The sequence below is a fragment of the Pogona vitticeps genome, chromosome 10 (assembly GCF_051106095.1).
Source record: "Pogona vitticeps strain Pit_001003342236 chromosome 10, PviZW2.1, whole genome shotgun sequence".
NCBI classification, from domain to species: Eukaryota; Metazoa; Chordata; class Lepidosauria; order Squamata; family Agamidae; genus Pogona; species Pogona vitticeps.
Genome location: NC_135792.1, coordinates 17,935,406 through 17,952,123, shown reverse-complemented (window position 1 = coordinate 17,952,123; position 16,718 = coordinate 17,935,406). Strand labels below are relative to the sequence as shown.

General features: G+C 42.5%; 1 protein-coding gene across 1 annotated transcript in view; it reads right to left on the bottom strand.

Annotated features, from left to right (window-relative positions):
- CDH11 (cadherin 11) overlaps positions 1 to 16,506 on the bottom strand; it is a 165,204-nt gene extending 148,698 nt beyond the window's left edge. Inside the window, exon 1 of the mRNA XM_020813987.3 lies at positions 16,370 to 16,506. The gene's annotated coding sequence lies outside the window, so the exon portion shown is untranslated. The remainder of the gene's footprint in view (positions 1 to 16,369) is intronic.
- Between the last annotated feature and the right edge of the window lie 212 nt (positions 16,507 to 16,718).

Below are 16,718 nucleotides of genomic sequence, written 5' to 3'. Positions count from 1 at the left end.
ATACAGTGAAGAACTAAAATCCTAACCTCTGGCTCCACACCTAGATACCAAAAACACTATCCAATAGTCATAAAAGAAAGGGTAAGAAACATTTCTTTACTTACAGTTGCTTGAAATTACAGACTTGTATAAACCGCCTTAATGTACACATACTTAGCAACTGATTGAAGTGATTAATAGCAAGCAAACAACTGCCACTAACTCAGGAAAGAAAAAGAAAGAGCCATCTGGCCCAGAAAAGTCCCTCCCAGTCACTTAAACCAGTGGTCCCCAACCTTGGGCCTCCAGATGTTCCTGGACGTCAACTCCCAGAAATCCTGGCCAGCAGAGGTGGTGGTGAAGGCTTCTGGGAGTTGTAGTCCAAGAACATCTGGAGGCCCAAGGTTGGGGACCAATGGCTTAAACTACAAACATTATGCAAGGTTGTAAATAAAACTCCAGCACCACTCACATCTGGAAGGTGCCTCTCACTTTCAATCTGCCCCAAGATCTTACCTACATGAGCTTTGGGCAAGATGCATTCCTAGAGATGGGCACAAACTACGAGTTTGGAAGTTCGTGCCAGTTCATTTTTTGGCCCAACAGGTGTTGGGAGCTTCTCAGCTCTGCCTCCTCCAGAGGAGTTGAGGCTGGGAATCACCGAATACCCATTCAGCCAAAAAACAAACCAGTGGTTCATGCCATCTCTATATATTACATTGTAATGACTAGTTAAAAACACAGAGAGAGAGAGAGAGAAAGGGAGAAAGGGAGAGCGTACAAGCATTCTTTATTATACACCTGTGGTTTTTTTGTTGTTGTTGATTGTAAAAGCAGATAACAAAGAAAGCTTTGAAAAGTTCTGTGCGTTTGCAAAAAGCATCGCTAATTCACAGGTCAAAATGGCAAATCTTAGACGCTTGTTGGATTTGTGATTATCTGCAGACAGGCCCGTGGATGGATTACACTAATCTGTGCACGGTGCACTTTCATCTGGAATGCATATTATCAAGATTTTTGCATTGTACCTAAGCGTAGCTCAAAAGTCCACCCAAAGTCTTGTTAAACATTTGTTATCTTTCAGAAAAGAGAGTCTGGCCCTAATGAGCAAAGCTAAAAAAAAAAAAAAAAAAAAGGAATTTATGTCTGTGGTCCTTTTGTTTTGTTTTAAACTTAGATCTAGTTTAGTTCTTTTAACGAAGTGCACAAAGGAAATGTGCAGGTGAAATCAGGCCATGTCCTTGAAACCCTAATAAAGAAAGGTGTCAATGCCTTGAATCGCAACCGGGTCCATTTGAGGCTGCAAACCCGGACATTCTGTATTAGGAAAAAGGAACAAAAGAGACCTTTGGGTAGAGTGGGCGGCATATAATAAATAAATAAATAAATAAATAAATAAATAAATAAATAAATAAATAAATAAATAAATAAATAAATAATAAACAAATAAACAAGCAAACAAGCAAACAAGCAAACAAACAAATAAACTTTGCTGAATGGAAACAGGACATTTAAGATCACTGGGCACTGTAATGCAAGATACAGTAGATCACAGGGCAATTTATTTATTTGTTTGTTTGTTTGTTTATTGAAAATTCATACCCCACCCATTTAGACACAAGTCTACTCTGGGCAGCTAACAATAAAAATAGAATAAAAACAGTATAATAAAATTAAAAGCAACAATAGTAATATGGTTCAAGATGGGAAAAAATTAAAATAAAGTGATATTGATTATTTCCATCTTATTTGATCTCGATCTTTGCAATCTGCAGCAAAGTCTGCCAATATATCACAGCATGACATAACCTTCTCCCCACCAATATTTTTTCGTGAGGAGCCCTTCCTGCTCAGTCTCTGAGCTGCCCTTTTGACACAGCCTTGAAGAACCACTGATCCAGTTCAGGTCCCAAATATGTCATCGCCTGCATTCCTAAATGTAGTCTTGTGTTCAATCCCAGGTCAAAGGAAAGACATATTTCTTGCTATTACAACTTTTCCTTTCAGGCAATGAGTTCTTTCAAAGCACAACCAGAATCGGAAACGGAACTTATATTTGTTGTTGTTGGTTTGCTTATTTCACTTCTACCATACCTTTGCACGACTAGGTAGCGCTGAAAAACAAATTCAAGCATAGAATCCATTAAAATCAAATCATAGAATTATGAAGTTGGAAGTGGCCTAGAAGGCGATTGAGTCCAACCGCCTGCTCAATGCAGGAATCCAAGTCAAAGGAGATCTGACATCTGGTGGTCCAATTTTCCCTTGAATGCCTCCAGTGTTGGAGTCCTCACCACCTTCTGAGGTCATAGGTTCCATTGTTGTACTGCTCTAACAATTAGGAAGTTTTTCCTGATATTCAGTCTAAATCTGTCTTCCTGTGAAAGTTGTTATAATTCAGAAATCGCCTCCTAGTGATCAGTCACAAAACAGAAACAAGGTCATGTTCAAAACACAGAGAAAGATAAGCTCATACTAGGACAGTCAGATGTCACTTTGTTTGGAGCTCCATGTCTCATCATATGCTTGCTGTATGGGGCCACTTGTGTCTCTCTTGCCACAATGCTCCACAATGTGAGGAGGCCATTTGGAGGGCATGGAACGCCCTAAAGAATGTCCTGCACCTCTCCGTTCATCAGATTCCAGTCAAGCTCAAACAATAGGTTTGCAAGCATTATCCATAATCAGTATTATAAAGAGGGAGAGAGGGTGGCTGAAGGTCATGCCACTCCAACTATATAATTTTGACACTCCTACAGGGAATATAAACGTGCATGTTTAATGCTTTGATTATTGACTGTGCAGACAATGCATTTAAAAATTCCTGCCGCTTTATAAATGCAATAAAGGGGAAATTATGTAAATGTTAACACAGTAGATTGATTGGGTTGGAATGTAACCTTTTCGACTTGATTTTTTCTTTCTCCTTTTTTTTGAAAACACAAAGTCACAATTACAATGATTGAGAAAGTGGAGTGTTAATGAAGTGGGTTGTTACTAATCAGTTCCTCCTCCTCTTCCTCCTCCTGCAACCACAGAGGTGTATTCGCCCAGTTTCTCAGAATCAGATCTACCCACCCAAAGCTCAGCATTCCCACCTCTGCACCGAATTTCGTTCCAAGACTTTCAGATTTGCTCTACGCTTCTGCCCCTCTCTGCTTCAATAAGCAATACTTGTCAAATGGAAACGTATTAGATGAATATGGGTGTGTGTATCACTTCATTAGCCAGAAATGCCATCAAGCTGGAGGCACAGCAATATATGCCGTTATTATACATCTGCCTTAGACAGTACTCATGAAGGCTATAGTCCTGTACATCTTCTATATGGGAGGGGAAGACCCATTAAACGTTCTTTCAAACAAGATCCATTAAACATACTTTTGAACATAACAAGTACACATCGGTCTCAAACAAGTATTCGTATTTAGCGTAAATTGGTTTTTGTCCATCAATTTTAACTGCTATCTTCCTATTTTTAATGTATGTGATATTGACTATATTTATTTTATTTTGCTACACTGCGAACTAGTGAAATAATTATCTATACTTACTATCTACAATTATCAGTGATCCCCAGCCTAGGGTATACATATTCCCAGGGATATGAAGCAGGACATTTAGGGGTACATGAGTCTCTCTCTCTCTCTCTCTCTCTCTCTCACACACACACACACACACACACACACACACACAAACAAACAAACTTTCCCCACAGCATAGTGTCAAAAATCTGTCCCAATGATATCAGTTTAGAGATCGTGAACCCAGCTGAGAACTTAATGATTTCATTTATGTTGTATATATACATTTTCAACTTCATTTCCAAAGGCATCTTTCACCACACCTTGTAACATCTCTATTCTGTGAACAGCAACATCCCTCCTCCAACTTCAATTTCTGTTCCCTGCTGAAATACATAGATAGAAAAACCCCAGGCATTCTGTATAAAAAGTTGCCGCATTTTTTAAGAATGACAGACATGGATTGAGGGAAACAAAGCTGCCGCCACAGAGATCTGAAGACGAACACCAGTGGTGAAAAAGCAGCACTTTACCCGATCCCAAGAAAGATTTTGCCAAAATTATACACTGACATCATGGAAATTTGCTGGAGAAAGAGGTTAGAAATGAGGAGGGCATTGATAGAAAAGGGTTTTTTAAGTATACTGTAATTAAAACATGGATTTTACCAGGATGACCAGCATTGCTTCGCATTGTTTAGATGTGCCAATGGTTGGAGTCACAATCAAAGTAGAGATTAATGGGAACGCATGCAATGAAGTTTCCTCAGAAGTATATGCCTCACCTCCCCAATCAGACTCATAAATTATACCCGTGATTACCTTACAGGTCCCAATCACCAAACAATGTGTGCTAAATGAGGAAAATCACATGCAAGGACAAACAGGCGTCTTTCAAAATGTGGGAAGTACTTCTGCCAAAACCATCATAACTTTATCATCTAAGTGGTCATACAGCAGCTACACGGGCCCACCTGCGACATTCAAATCTCCACACAACTGGAGTTGAACTCCAATCTTATTCAGGCGCAAAATGGGTGGGTGTGCAGTGCACATCTCTTTGAAGAACCTCTTCTGTGGTATTTTCTGGGAGGGAGAGTTCAGTCCTTCTTTGCAAAGAGGGCACCTCCTCTCCAAGTATGACTGCATTCGGTTCCCCAAAACTATCCCATCCTAAACTGTTTCTGCTTTTCTTTGTGAGTTACTTTTAAGCCATGTCTTTCTTCCAGTAAGCTCAAGGCAATATACAAGACTCCTTTCCTTCTTTATACACACAACGAGAGAGAGAGAGAGAGAGAGAGAGAGAGTGTTTGTGAGTACCATCTAAATCAGAATACCATTGTCTGTAGAATGATGGCCTCACTAGTTTTTGTTTTCATTATGCATCTTATGCTGCCCCAACAAATTAACATTGTAGAAGGCAATTCTAAAAATGGGAGTAGCATTTTAACTCCTTCCTTGCCAAACAGGGATTTGCACTTGTAAAGGTATTCTGTGTCTGATTCAAAAAAAAAGTATTTTCATAGATATTTTAAAAAGAATGAAGAACAAATCTTCAGAAGCTCACCATTTAAGCTGTGAAAATACTGTTTTTTTGCTTTGCAACTGGGGATGGTCTTACTCTGTGTTAGTAAAGCTATAATGTCTATATTGTGTCATAGTCTCAACCATTCTACCCATCTTGTCACTATATAAGTGTGTGGTAATTTAAAAAGAAAACTCCAAAAATGTTATGTGTGGTGACTATATGAGTTTATGACCTCCATAATGTCCTATCATTAATAGCTCTGCTGAGATCTTGCAAACCAGCAATATCTCATATTGTTTTCTCTATTTACTGCCCCGTTTCCTAGTAATTTTGTCTTTTACAATAAGTATTGCTTATGTCTGGCAACCTAACAACTGTGGCTTCCTTTATTGAAATAATCTGTCTCATGTTTGGCCTTCTGGTCTTCCTATTGTGTCCGCTTTCCCCTGCAATATTGTCTTTTCTGGTCAGTTCTATATTCTCATTATATGGTAAACTCGTCTCCATGTATTCACCTTTGCTCTATTGAGAATTCAAGCTTAACTTAATTGAGCACCCACTTTTCTGACTTTCTGGCTATCTGTGTTATCAGAAATATTCTCCTCCAACATCACATTTCAAATTAGTTGATTTATTTCCCTGTCTTTCTGCATGTTTACAGAATATAGTTATCTGCCATTTCTTTCAAAAGCGGATGCTGAAATCCTGGTTCCCAAAGTTTCATGGGAAGCATCACTAGCTACAGTCATTGCCCTTTTAAGCCTCCAAAAGGCACTGTCTTTAAAGCAGCAAGGTCATGATAACAGGCATCTGTCATATTTTTGGAAATATCAGTGTTGGCATTTTTGTTATCATGTTGATTATTTCAGGCAAGCTCATTTCTGGTCCAATTTGATTGGAAAATTAAATGTATATTAGTGTAATTTCTCAGCTAAGTGAGTATGGAGGTTGCATGTTTAATGCAGTTTATTTCAGAAGTCTGCTTGGGCATGAAGTATAGCTGCATGATGCAGGAGCTGGTGGAGGAGGGAAGAAACACAGCACCAGTATGATTTGAGCTTAGCACAGTTTGCAAGAGTCAAGTCAGAGCTCTTATTACTCTCATTCGTGCAAAAAAAAAATTCTACAGGGGTAGCTTTGTTATTAAATAGAATTATTCTGACAACATTAACTAGAATAATTCTGATTATGATTGGAGTGCAGAAAGGAAAGCCTCCCACTAACATTTTATGTTCCAAATGCCTTGATTCTGAACTACATTGCCTCATCTTTTTATCGTCCTCTTCCTCTGCTTAATAGCAGGAAAGAACTATTATATCCATATAATTGGACTTTTGCAGGGATGCAAGTATATACGATACATTAAGCTGCCAAGGTGAGAGAGTCAAGGAGTCCTCACAAAATGTATTAAGTACTTGAATGCAGGCTGGAGTTTAGATATTTAAACTCATTTTCCTAGCAGAGCAGTGTGAAAACCTGCTCTCTCCACACCATTATAACACACACACACACACACACACACACTGAAATTTTCTGGGTCCCCTTCTGTTTTAAAGTAGATAACCCGGAAATCTTGGGGTAAAATCTCACGAACAATCTCATTGAGTACGATGTGGGTTTTATGTCCCTTTTTACGTGTGGTGAGCAGTGAAGCAAACAATAGGAATGAAATCCTGAAATAGAGGTCTTGCAATGAAAAGAGAGAACACATGACAGAAAATTATTACTTCTGCTGAGGTACGGAGGGAGGTACATTTTAAAATACTGTCGATAACAACACAAGAACTGATGACATTTCAACTATTCAGCAACATGTTTTTTTTAAAAAAAGAGTTTTTCTTGAAATGTTATCCAGGTTATATTTTTCCTCCCAAGGACACAGCTGTCTGGGAGAGATGAACAATGCAGTAAAAAAAATTTGGCTGAAATCTTATTGCTTAACATAGTAAGTCACACAGGAATAGGCCCATTGAATCAGTGGGGATTTGGTGAGTCAACCCCCCATGTGTTCCATTGATTTAAATGGGCCCACTCTAAGTGCCACTTACTATGCTAAGCAACAGGATTTCAGCCACTGGGTCATAGGAAGAATGCTTCAAGCAGATCCATTGCAATCAGTGTACTCCATTTATGGTGACTCATTCACCTCCCATTGATTTTATACGTATAACTAAACCTAGAACCAACTCATTAGCTCAGTAATCTGTTAACATAGAATAAAAATGTCTGCTGACTACACAGAGATGGGAAAGCTTAGTTATTGGACTACGACTCCCATAATGCCCCACCCACCATCGCTTTCCCCATCTTTGCGATTCCACTGTTGCACCTATTTGTCCCAACTCAGCAGCCTCTTCCAGATGCAGCTTCTTTGTACTTAAATACTTTGCCTACTCACTTCTCCATACTTGCTGGTTCAACCAAGACTCTAGTCATCTTCTCTTACCAAAAGCATACCAAACGCAGATCTGTGTGATTGATACCTTCCAATTGTTTTGCTGGGGATAACTGATCTACTCCCTATTTTTGATAGAAAATCCAATGCAGAACCATCACTCCGTGGTTGTAGCACCCAAAGGACCCTCGTTAAGTCCCTGGCATTTCCAGTTCGAAGGGGGAAAGGGTAGCAGCTGGTGAGACAGAATTTTGTGCAAGAACCTGAAGAGCCACATTCAGTAAAGCCAAACAATACTGGGGTAAAGGGATAAATAGTTAAAACTGAAGCAACGGAACTGTGTTAATGTTTGCTACTGAAGTCAGATTCACACATATATGAAACTGTATTTCTCAGTATTTTACTCAAAGTTCTATATAGCAGCTGTCTTCCCTATGGAGTGTCATATTTCAGTGCGATGTGCAAGATGGTGAGTATGTTTTGTCCAGGGCCATCCTGAGATATTCCATGGCCTGAGACAAAAGACAGCATGACACCTTTCTCCCATTCTACATGTTAAAACTAACCAGATTGATAATCCAATTTCATGCTAATGTTAGTGATGAGGAGCCAGGACTTCCCATTTCATCACAAAAAGGAAGCTTGAAGGGGCTCAGAGCAGATTGTCCAGTACAAGCAGTGTCACAAGAATATTTGGCATGCTTAGAGCAGACCCATTGAAATCAGCATGCCAAGTTTACTGTTAAGTCATAGGCTTCAAGGTCCTCCAACACTTCACACTGGCCTCCAGCACTGGCTGCCTGAAGCATCTCCTTCATTCTACTTCCAGGTAAAGCCAGGTCTGGAACCATCTGCAGATGCAACCCACAGGTCACCCATTATAGTGACATGAATGCAGACAGGAAATACCTCCACTGGATTCAGTACCCAAGTCCATCAGAATATGCAAGGAAGGATTTAACCCTGGAAAAATATGTAGTTTTGCCGGCAATCACCAACATTGCTTTATCCCATAGGTTCATATACAGTACATGATTCTTTACAGGGTCATAAAACATCTCAACGGCAACCATTCTGCAGAAAAGAAACTGGCAAAGCATTAACCAACCCAAGTAACATTTCGCTGGATCTGCTGTGCATTCCTCTCTTAATGACTACAAGTCTAGTAGACAAGGCAAAACTGTGGTTCTCCACCGGATTAACACTATTCTTGCTCCTGTGATCCATCTGTATGAATTTTAGCTACTGAAACACCCATTTTGCAAATCCTGAAAGAAGCTAGCTTTTCAGACCATTGGGAGAATGGAAGGGAACCAAAGCAGCAGATTTATTGAGATGCCCTCTGAGATGTAGATCCTCCTGCTGGCATACAATCCTTTATCCATTGCGTCTGATGAACTCTTGAAAAAGTTGTACCAAATAAAACTAGTTACTATTTAAGGTGCCACAGGACCATAGGTGGCTCATGAGCAGGCACCTCCCCTCAAATTTAGGGTTGAGACCTCTCCCTGAACTAGTCCACAAGCCGCCCCACCACAGAATGCTGTGGCTTTTGTCATAGGTTCACTCCTCTAATGAGAAGTGCATATGCTTCTGGGTCAGGAGAGAGAGAAAGAGTTGGTAAGCATTCCTTCACAACTGCCTTCTTGCACATATTTGAGCATGTGCAGTGGCCATGCATAGACCCCAAGGGAGCGACAGCCAAAGCAGCTGACAGCTCCATTCTCTCTGTATGCCTTAAATAGATTTGGAAAAAGGGGATGGAGCTATTTAAAAAAAAAAAGAAGCCCATGGTTCTTTGGAAAGAATAGGCTAAATCTATTTGAAGTAGACCCACTGAATAAATGGAATGAGTTATGAATTTATTTACCAAAGTCCCACTGATTCAGTGGTTCTGTTTCAGCTGGGACAAATGAATGGATTTAAGTCCATACACATTTACTCAGTGAGAAGAGCTGCAATGGCAGATAAGCAAACGTGGAAGTAATTTGTTACAGATACCTAGTTACTTGTAATTTGTTCCTTTTTCCTATAATAAATGAGCAACAAAGCTACATTACAGCTGCCACAAGGAGGGGTGACTTCCTTCTGTTTGCGATGTAGCTAGTTTTCTTAGACTAAACCTTACATGGGCTTGAATGTTCCATAAACCTTTGCAATCCACATTATCTCCATGAAGATGTCTGTAACATCCTTGGCAGACAAGCTGCTGTGAAAAGGGGGGTTTACATGGGGAAAGTTTTTTTAAAAAAAAAAAACATTAAGATAAGTTATTGTACAGCTACTGAAACAGGCCCTAATGTTTTCATAAGCACACTAGATTAGAGGTAGGCAGCTTGATGCTCTCCAGTTGTTTTGGACTATAAAATTCAACAACCTGGCAAGTGTTGCAAATTGTAAGGGCTGTAATCCAATACAATATGGAAATCTGAATAAGACTGTAAGTTACAGCATCATAAGGACATCCCCTGAATCGCAGAGCCATAGAACTGTAGTGTTTTGAAAGGGACGCCAAAGGCTGTAATAAAATTTCCTATCAATACAGAAAAACCCAGCTAGATCCTTGACAGATGACCTTCCAACCTCTGCTTAAACTTCACCAATGAACAAAAATCCGCTCATGAAACATGCTCCTTCATGGAAGGACCCTTACCATCAAGAAATTCCTCCCAATATTTAGTTGAAATCTCCTTTCTTGTAATTTGAATCCTTTGGTTCCAGTCATGCCTTCAAGAGCAGCAGAAAGCAAGCTTGCTACATTTTCCATATAACAGTTCTTCAGATATTGAAAGATAGCTACCCTACCAGCTCTCAATTTTGTTTTCCAGGCTGAACATAGTGAGTTCTCTTAACTCTTCTTCATGAAATTTGGTTTATTAGACCCTCTGCCTTCTTGATTGCCCTCCTTCAACTGGTCAGTAAGTGTCCTTTTTAAACTATGGTGTTGAGAACTGGAGACAATATTTCAGACAAAGTCTGACCAAACTGAATGAATGGTTCTAAGATTTCGGTGTGCACAGACTCTTATCCATGCATCTGGTTTTTCTTGTCTTCATGTAGAACTTTACATTTTTCCCTGAAGATCTGCCTTTTGTTTGCTTCAGCCCAGTACTCTAATCTGCTACAGTCATCTTGAATCCTGAGCCGATCTACTGTAATACAGATACCGATTCTAATCAATAATGCAAAAAAAATCTAATAAAACCAGATGCACAATTTCCATATCACTTTCTATAGATCTTTCCTTTGTATTCCTAAAACTCTGAGGGAACACTGAACCAGATGGGCTTTTTGATCTGAATCAAGATGAGAGGAACCAAGATGGACCTTTGATCTCATCTTACTATCTATTTTGAGTCTTTTCACTGTCATTTCTGAGATACGGTCTATAAATGCAAGACTACAAGCAAGCCATATTCAGGGAGCCCTTGGCACTTTGCATTCCATGGAGGGATTTAGCAACAGAAGGCACATTATAATTAGAAACCCCGAGAGAAAGTCGTGCCGGGTCAAAACCGGAGGGATCATCCCCAGAGGATAAAACGTGTAAGAGTGGCCCACTTCTGTGGTTCAGTAAGAGAATCAGGAATGATCACATACTTTCTGCTTTGATTTTTCACACATCTTTGGACATGACCAAACTCATCACATGATAGGGGGACAGCAACTATGGGCTGAATGCCCCAATCAGAACCTTTCTATTTACTTGTATTGATTGATTTATTAGTTCCTTGTATATCTTGCCTCTTCTCTAAAGGGCAATGATAGTCCTTAAGGAAAAGAAAAGAAGACATGGCAGCAACAGATTTCTCAAAAGAACTGATTTTTGGGGGGGATAGAGCAGAGAACATCCTCTTCTACCAGACCTTCAATGTTGGCTTCTATTTTTCCATCTAGGCCAGGATTTTCTCCTCTGATAGACAGCAGCTCTTTTAGGTCTTGGCCAGAAATCTTTCTCATCACCTGCTAACTAATCCTTTCTAACTGGAAGAAAACTGGGATTGAATTTGGCACCACCTGCAAGCAAAGACCATTTAGCTTGGCGGGTCCCCTAGATCAGTGGTCCCCAACCTTGGGCCTCCAGGTGTTCTTGGACTACATCTCCCAGAAGTCTTCACCACCACCTCTGCTGGCCAGGAATTCTGGGAGATGAAGTCCAAGAACATCTGGAGGCCCAAGGTTGGGGACCACTGCCCTAGATAATGTATCCCACCAGGGGTTCTGATGTGGTTGACGATGCAGTGAGCGAGTGTATCAGCTCCTCTTGGGGAGATGCTTCAGTTGGAAGGACATTTGGGGCACAGGGTGGACTGGAGACAGCAGCCACCTTCTTCCTCCCTCAGATAGTCAGAGCTTACAGAATTCCAGGAGTTTGCAAAGAACAGCCAAGCTGGTAATATGATGCTGAAGGTAACACTAGAAAGACTGACTAGAAAGATGTTAATCCTGACAAACTGCCTGAGCGTTAGCCTGAACCACAGCGAGATTGAATTCCGTCTCCCCTGAGAGGGGAAGCAATGCCGGTGGTAACAAAACAGCTTTTCACAGTGGCCTATAAAGCAGATGGGCCACAAGCTCGGACTTAGAAAAGAGCACCGGCGCCCTCTAGTGCACACAAATGTCAGCTTAGCCAGGAAGGGTTTGCTAAATATGTAGAGAGAGGGCTAAAGATTTCATGCCAATGGAGCCTAAAAGCATGAAATGCCTGGGGATACTTGCCAACAACTCGAAGCCCTTTATTGCAATCAACTTTAGAAGCATGCATAAACAGAGAAGGCTCAGTGAGATCTGCAGGCCCTTTCCCCACAACCTCGAACTCTTTGCTGAGTAGGAAGGAACGACAGCAATTTTAGCCTGTTTCCAGAAATTGATTTTAACTTCAGATAAGAATGGCTCTCTCGCTACATGGCAACGTTTTATAACTCCAGAATGCTTTGCTACTTTGCACCTCAGCCTTTGGGGGCTTTTTACAACCCCACCACCCACTAGGTTTTGGTGGCATTTACTCTCTAGTAAAGGTGCCTAAGAGTCTTAGCTAGATACTAGATACCCAATCCTGATTTAAGGTTTGAGTTTGTGGCACCGCTTCTATCTCACTTTCAAGCAGTTCTGTTTTCGATTTGGCACCCTAATATTAAAGGAATTCATATGATTATTACTAAAACTCCTGAGGATATTTGGCCCACTCAGAAATCTGTAGACATATATAAACAATGTCGATGGAAGTTTTGTGGTAGATAGCAGGGAAAGAAGAGAAAGAGAAAAGAAATTTTTGTGTAAGTCTCAATGGAATACTGCATTGTGAAGGCTAGGAATATGAAATAACAACACACATTCAACCATCCACCAAATGCGATAGTTGATTTATATGATTTAAGAAAAGCAAATGTTCTTTCAAGACAAAAGCCCAGTTCCTTTCTCAGAAGCAGGATTCCATGGAATACTCCACTAAAAATTACTTTCGTGAGTGTTAGGACATTTTTTTTTAAATTGCAACAAATTTCTGCCTGAAAGATCCACAAGAAAGACAGACAGACAGACAGACAGACAGACAGACAGAAAGAAAGAAAGAAGATAGATAGAAAGAAAGAAAGAAAGAAAGAAAGAAAGAAAGAAAGAAAGAAAGAAAGAAAGAAAGAAAGAAAGAAAGAAATATAGAAAGAAAGAAAGAAAGAAAGAAAGAAAGAAAGAAAGAAAGAAAGAAAGAAAGAAAGAAAGAAAGAAAGAAACTCTATTTGAAACTTCATGTATTCTTTAAAAACCTTTCCTTTAGTTTCTCCCATTTCATCAAAAACAATCCACATATGGAGGTGGCTTGAGGTTCAGACACATCTCTTTAATTACCCAAAAAAGAAACCTGTCCTATTCAGTTGAAAATGGATGTGTTAATTCAGCTTTGCCAGACAAGGGGAAGGGAAGCAGGCTTGATCACAAGGAAAAAAAAGAGGAAATGGGTTACCACAGGAATAATCATCCTCTGTTATTGTTCCATATTTGTTCCACCCTCTGTATTTAATTATATGACTTGGGTTTTTTTCCCTTGTTCTGTGTCCAGCCTTGCCTTCTCCCCCTCCACTTCCAATGAAAAAAACAGCCATCGTAATTGCAAATGGCTTCTCCTCCTGACTCTTGACGTGGCTCCTTGTAAGGGCTCCAGGACGAACAAACTTGCCCGAATGGGCAAACTTACTGCATTTTGGCAAAGTCAGAACTGATGAGCAATCTGCAAAAAGAGTGTACCTTATCACCCTATTTTTCACTGGCTGAAGCAGATTTGAAGCAGAAATTGTGTAATGTTGAATGGCAGTTTAGTCTTGGGCTTACAAAAGTCTTCTGTTTTTCAGCTTGTGTGGACCAAAATAATCCCCTGTCTAACTTTGATTCATTCTCAGGCCCTAGTATGGCAGACTGCTTTCTAAGAGGAGTCAAAAGTTACATTTTCTGGGAAGCAGTCACTTCTTGAAATACCCCAAAACAGCCATCTTGCATTTTATTATATATAAAAGGGAAGGAGAATGCCTGCATTAAGATCTCTTTCCTCTACTTTCTTTTCTTTTCCAAGATCGTGAATTCAGCTGATGCTGTACTATGGAATTGTGGGAAAGAAAGGGGGGGGAAACAGCTGTTTTTTTTGCTCCCCTTCCATTCCTGGGAATTGGGAACAATCACATGAACAGCCTAACTTGAAATCCCAATGGAGGTGACATTCATCAAGGCACACTTTACATTAATTGTTACAGGAGACTGGAGTCCTGAACCTTATTTCACTAGCAAATCTTAACCAGTCTGGAAAAAAAAGCTAAAGTTCCAGACCCAGCCCTAATGAAGACAATATGTTTTCCAAAGCTGGCTGAAAGGGATTGTAAACTGGAGAAAGGGATTGAAGGAAGGGAAGGAAAAAACATAAAAAGAAATGAAGAAACCAGGACCAACTCATTCCGACCCTTTCAGATCCGCCTAGCTATCTGAGGCCCTGGTAAGTTTATTGTTTCATTATTAAGCCATTAAAATTATTTGATTTCTTCCGTGGATCAATGGCCCATGAAATTCTTATTGTGCCCTCAAAATGGATCAACAGGGTGCCTGCTCTTCCAAGCCCCCAGCTAGGAGCTATGAAAATAGGGTGGGAGGGGAAAACACTTAAGGTCTCTTTCTCCCAAGTTAGAGGTGGTTGTGTTGTCTAAAGGAGAGACCCGGTGTGTATGTGTGTGTGTATGCATGTTGTGCGTTCCGGAAGAGATCGTTTTGTGCTTGCTGAGTCAATACTGGATCACGGTTGCTGCTGGATCACATCCATGTGACCCTTCTCTCAAAAGCCAGAGCAGCTCCCCCCCATCCCCAAAACACACACACACACACACACACAACAAAACGCGAAACCAAGGAAAAACAACAGCAACAACAACCCAGGATTCCCTGCCTGCTCCCATCAGTTAACTCTCTTGCCAACTGGCATCTCTCCCACCGGCGCTGGCCAAATAAATATTTAAAGGCGCTGATGATCAGCGGGCATCTCTCCAAAAGGTAAAAATGGTTCGCCTGGTGATGTCAGACTGAAAGACAGGCTCGGGGGAGTTCTTTACACAGGAAGAGGGTTTGATTCAAAAAGGGACCGTTAAATGGATGGGACCGTCATCAGCCTTCCAGCTTGGCTTGGTTTCCCCTTCCTTCAGGCTGAGATGACCCACAGATCAGCCGAAGAGTGCCGCCGTTTCCCAGCGCAAAGTCCAGCACCCGAAGGCGCCCTCTTTCTCCTTCGCCGGGGGGGGGGGGGGACCTTGCCAAGATTACTCCCAGAAGCCAGCAGCTGGCAAATAACCCCCCACCCCAACACACATACACACACACAAAGTATCTCGGGTGGGGGTATCTCCACGATCTTGGTTAGGATGGGGGGGTCTCCTTGCTCCCTTCCCCCTCCCTCCTTCGTATGATTTTTCTTCCGCTTGCCTTGCCCGCCCCGCAAAGAACCAAAGATCAAGGCTAGCACCGAGTTCAATCACTTTCGGTGTCTTCCCGTTATCCTGGCGAAGAGGAGCACCCGGGCGGCGTACGCGTGTGTGTGCGCGCACACACGCAAAGAGGGTTCTGGGGAGACAACAAACGCGCGCGCGCACACACACAAACACGTCTTTTGGCGATGCTCCGATTGCGGGAAGGATGGAGAGGAAGCCAAGGGCCAGCAACGCTCCTCCGGCTGCCCTCTCGCCCTCGCCAGCCAAAGATGCTGGCCGGGCATAGATGCGCTCGCCAGCTGCGCATCTGTGGGGCTACCACGACGGTTACTCCTCGCCCTGAAAACTGGGCTTGCGAGAGATAACCAGGAAAGAAAACCGAAAACCCTCAGTCTGTACTTTCACTCACACACTCACACACACACACAAAACTCCCCCCCACCAGAGATCTTAAGAAGGGATGGGATGGTTAGATTTTTACCCCTGTGTCCCCCTCCCAAACCCCATGTCCCTTAGGTGTCAACCCCCCCCCCCTTCTAGGTTCCTATCGAGCGGGTGCTCGGTTTCCAGCACTCCGGACTTCCGAAAGCGTCCTCTCCGCTTCTCGCCCCCGCCACCTCGATTTTGGCAACCGGATGCCCTGTCGCAAAGGCGGCGAGCGAGCTCTCCTTCCTCGTCCCCGCTTTTTTGGTCACCCCCCCCTCCCTTTGCTGGCAGCTGCGGTTGACACTCCAGGGACCTGAGCCCCCCCCTTTTTTTCCCTCCCAGGATCGTCCCCCAAGAGCTCTCCTTGCTGCCTGCCCCCCCAGCCCGCCTCCCCGCCAATAAATCACCCCTATCCAAGCAGCCACGAGCATCGCTCCAGTTCCGAAAGAGCACTCGCGCCCCGCGCGCGCCCCAGCAAATGCATCCCTCGGTTTCCCAAGCCCGGAGACGGCGACCGGCGATGGGAGGCGAGCCAAGCCCGGGGAAGGGTCCCCTCTTCTTACCTGGGAGTCCCGCCGCGGCTGCTGCGTCTTCTGCCCGGGTCACCTCTGGCAGGCAAGGCGAGCGAGGCAAGTTCCCACTCCAAGGCGCAGCGGCTGGCTGGCTCTCCAGCCTATTCCGCTCCACCGGCAAACGGCGGCTGAATGAGGCTCCGAGCTAGTGGAAGGAATTAGAAACAGGAGGGAGAACCAGAGACGAGCGGGGGGGGGGAGAGGCAGAGGGAGGAGGGAGGGAAGGAGGAGGAGGAGGAGGGGAAGGAGCGCAAGCTGGAAGCCCTGCCTTGTCCTCCTCTGGTGAAGGATGGGAGGGGGGAGGCTCAACTCTTTCCCCCCCACACCCTTACCAAGGGGC